Here is a 4490-nt window from a genome sequence, read left to right as displayed (position 1 = left end):
TGGCCAATGAGCATATGAATAAATGCTCATCACCACTAATCAGAGAAATACAAATCAAAACCACCATGAGATACCATGCCACAACAGTCAGAATGGCTATGACTATTATTTACAGACAAGGTCTTACTCTGTTACCCAAGTTGGAGTGCAGTGACATGGTCAGAGCTCACTGTAACCTCAAACTCCAGAGCTCAAGTGATTCTCCCACCTCAGCCTCCTGAGTAGCTAAGACTACAGGTGTGTGCCACCATGCCTGGCTATTTTTTTTTTTTAAGTAGAGACAGGTTCTTGCTATGTTGCCCAGACTGATCTCAAACTCCTGGCCTCAAATGATCCTCCTGCCTCAGCTTCTCAAAGCACTTGGATTACAGGCATGAGGCACCATGCCAGGTCCAGAATACTATTATTAACAAGTTTAAAAATAACAGATGTTGACAAGGATGCAGAGAAAAGAGAATGCTTATACATTGTTGATGGTAACATAAATTAGTATTTCATCTATGGAAAATAGTATGGAGATTTTTCAGAGAACTAAAAATAGGACTCCCATTTGACTCAGCAATGCCACTACGGGGTATCTACCCAAAAGAAAAGAAATTGTTATATCAAAAAAAACACCTGCACTCATATGCTTATCACAGCACTATTTGCAATAGCAAAGTAATGGAATCAACCTAAGTGTCCATCAGTGGATGACTGGATAAAGAAAATGTGAGGTGAGTGTGTGTGTGTGTGTGTGTGTGTGTGTGTGTACACCACCAAATACTATGCAATCATTAAAAGGAATGAGATTACGTCTTTTGCAACAATGTGGATGGAACTGTAGGCCATTATCTTAGGCGAAATAACTTGAAAACAGAAAACCAGCCCTTTTGCGGCCATCACCGAAGCGGGAGCGGCCAAAATGAAGTTTAATCCCTTTATGACTTCCGACCGGAGCAAGAATTGCAAAAGGCATTTCAATGCACCTTCCCACATTCGAAGGAAGATTATGTCTTCTCCTCTTTCCAAAGAGCTGAGACAGAAATACAACGTGCGATCCATGCCCATCCGAAAGGATGATGAAGTTCAGGTTGTACGTGGACACTATAAAGGTCAGCAAATTGGCAAAGTAGTCCAGGTTTACCGGAAGAAATGTTATCTACATTGAACGGGTGCAGCGGGAAAAGGCTAATGGCACAACTGTCCACGTAGGCATTCACCCCAGCAAGGTGGTTATCACTAGGCTAAAACTGGACAAAGACTGCAAAAAGATCCTTGAATGGAAAGCCAAATCTCGCCAAGTAGGAAAGGAAAAGGGCAAATACAAGGAAGAAACAATTGAGAAGATGCAGGAATAAAGTAATCTTATATACAAGCTTTGATTAAAACTTGAAACAAAAAAAAAAAAAGAAAACAGAAAACCAAATACAGTGTATTCTCACTTATAAGTGGGAGCTAAACAAGGTGTACACATAGACACAGAAGAAAATAACAGACACTGGGGACTCCAAAAGGGGCAAGGGTTGGAGGGTGATAAGGGTTGAAAAATTACCTGTTAGGCACAATGTTCACTAGTCAGGTGATGGATACACTAGAAGCCCAAATTTTACCACTACACAATATATCCATGTAACAAAACTGAAAATGTACCCTCTGAATCCTTACAAATAAATTAAATAAACAAATAAGAAAACGTGGTATATACACACAATGGAATATTATCAGGCCACAAAAATAATAAAATCATGTCATTTGCAGCAACATGGATAAATGTGGAAGACATTATGTTAAGTGAAACAAACCAGACACAAAAAGACAAATATTGCATGTCCTTACTTATTTGTGGGAGCTAAAACTGTTGATCTCATGGAGGTAGAGAATAGAATGATAAATACCAGAGGCTGGGAAGTAGGTGTACATGGGAGGGAGGGATGAAGTGAGGTTGGTTAATAGGTACAAACATACAGTTAGATAGAAGGAATAAGTTCTGAAGTATGATAGCAGAGTAGGGTGAATGTAGTTATCAACAATGTATTGTATATTTCTAAGTAACTAGACGAGAGGGCTTGAAATACTCCCAACATATAGATAGAAATTATAAATATTCAAAGAGATGGATACCCCAAATATCCCAACTTGAGCATTAAACATTCTATGCATGTAACAAATACTCACATGTACCCCATAAATATGTAAAATATTACGTATCAATTTAAAATCCCAGCCAGGTTTGGTGTTTCATGCTTGTAATCCCAGAATTTTGGGAGGCTGAGCTGGGAGGACTGTTCGAGGCTAGGAGTTTGAGATCAGCTTGGGCAACATAGCAAGACCTTTCTCTACAAAAAAATTGAAAAAATTTAGGAAGACCCTGTTTAAAAATACACCTAGGACAAAAAATAGAGATCCAAATGCAAACAAAATTTGTGTATTTAATATCTTAGAGGTCAAAGTGCTTTGCAGACATTTATTATTGCATGTTTCAGAAAGGAAAGAATCAGGATTGTGCATTAATCCTGATTTTATGGAAGGTGAGACTGTGATATGGGAAGGTTAAACACCACTTTCCCACAGTAGTAAAAATGATCCAATGTATGTTTTAAATGCTTCCATTTATAGGGCTTGTTTATCAGATAGTTCCTTAAATTTGTTCAGTAAACAATATCGGATACTCTACCTAGGAGGGGAGAAGTAGAAAGGGTATCCTGAGTTCATTTCACACTGGAAAAACCTAATTTCCTCTAACATGTCCCCAACCTTTCAATGTGAACTTATCTAAATGAAATACCAGAGTGGTTTCAACCCTCAGGAATGGAATCCACACCTCAGCCACTTCAGCTCTTACCTCTAGAAGGAAGTGTCCACCTGCAGTCACAGGGATTAGTATGAAATTCCTATTCATCTCAAGGTTTAGAAGGCTGTATTGTTCATCAATCTGGGTCTCTTCAGTTAAAGGGAACTCCTGATTCAATTCAATAGTTTAGCAGATAGGCAAATAACTTACAAGTCAAGGGAGAGGTAGTATGACAAGCAAAAGTTCTGGGGAGATAAGAGGTGGTTTCTCCTTTGCTCATGGGGAAAAAAAAATATATATATATATATATAATCTATGTATCTATATATAATCTATCTATCTATCTATATATCTCTCTCTATATAATCTATCTATCTATCTATCTATCTATCTATCTATCATCTAGAGAAAATGAATTAATCTGAGTATCACTGAACCTATGACCAGGGAAGGTCTAATTCTCCCTCACACTACCAATAAGAATGTATGTACTTACCTCTGTAAAGCCACTCAGGGTTCATCTTCCAGCTTCAAGTCGCCCCTTGCATTGCACTCTGCTTCAGTTGACTCTGGTTCCTGCTCTCTAGACAGCTCTGGGTTTAGGCCTCTGGATCTGTGGACAGGATATGGGTAGGCATGCTGTAGGAACTAAACATTAATGGTAACTGTTGTAGCAACCACAATAACTAGCCAAGAAGGAGAGAAGCAGACAAGCAATGAGTGAGGGATGCTAGAGTCTAGGATTGGGTAGAGATGAATGTTAGCAGAGGTGAGGTCATGTAGAGTGGGAGGAGGGAGATAATGTCAGTTCAGTGGCCTGGCCCCTGGCTGGCAGAGAACTAGCACAGACTTTGGCTAGAGCATAAGCTTTTGTCACAGCCCTTCTCCGAGTCTTCTAAAAATAAAAACGTGTGTGTGTGTGTGTGTGTGTGTGGTGTGTGTGTGAAAGAGATGGAGAGGTGAGGTAGAGATTGTGAGTTTCAGTTGGGGAGGGGTTATCTAGGATGAGAGGAAGTATACATTTATAGAGCCGTAAGGGCTTACTGTCTTTGGAGGGCCTAGAAAACACTGGCACCTAGGTTCTCCACTAGGGTGGAAGTGCTAAAATAAATGTCGGTGGACCAGTTGATATGTTGTAGGGTAGCTGGTTGACCCTATACTCTTTTTTTCATTGGGTTGCAGGGCGGGTGGGGGCGGGTGGCGGCACACAGCCTCTGGGTCAGGTACTGGATCTCCTTCCCTTACAAAGCTGCCAAATCTTTCCAACAGAGCTGGACTCTCCTTCCTGCCCAGCTGCACAGAGTTTTAAATAGTTACTTGGTTTCTCAATAGTTCTCCCAGAGGGCTAAAGATTGAGTCCCTTTGTTCTTCTGTCAACCCAAATTGTAGACTCATTGGATTGAATGTGCTCTTAATGACAGTTAAAAGAAAGCAAGAGAACAGTATTTATGCTCATTGGCCTCTCCCTGTTGGAACGCTGCCACAGTTCCCTACCATCCACCAAGCCTGGTGGCTGGGACCTGGGTGCAATGCCTATAACTCTGCTGCCTATTCTAACATCTTTAAAGCCCATGCTAATGGCATGGATGCACATTAACTCTGCTAGCTCTTACCCCAGACTCCCTGCCATTTCTTGACAAAGGGCACTTCTGGCCCCCATTATCCTCTCAATTATTGTAGAAGTGTCAACGTTACCCAGTGGTCTTCCCTCCAATGC

The 4490-nt window shown here is 40.6% G+C and overlaps 1 pseudogene; it reads left to right on the top strand.

Moving 5' to 3' along the window:
- Positions 1-883: 883 nt before the first annotated feature.
- Positions 884-1389, top strand: LOC129024737 (large ribosomal subunit protein uL24-like; annotated as a pseudogene).
- Positions 1390-4490: the final 3101 nt, after the last annotated feature.

This window comes from Pongo pygmaeus, chromosome X (genome assembly GCF_028885625.2).
Source record: "Pongo pygmaeus isolate AG05252 chromosome X, NHGRI_mPonPyg2-v2.0_pri, whole genome shotgun sequence".
NCBI lineage: Eukaryota > Metazoa > Chordata > Mammalia > Primates > Hominidae > Pongo > Pongo pygmaeus.
This window is presented reverse-complemented; position numbering and strand designations above follow the sequence as displayed.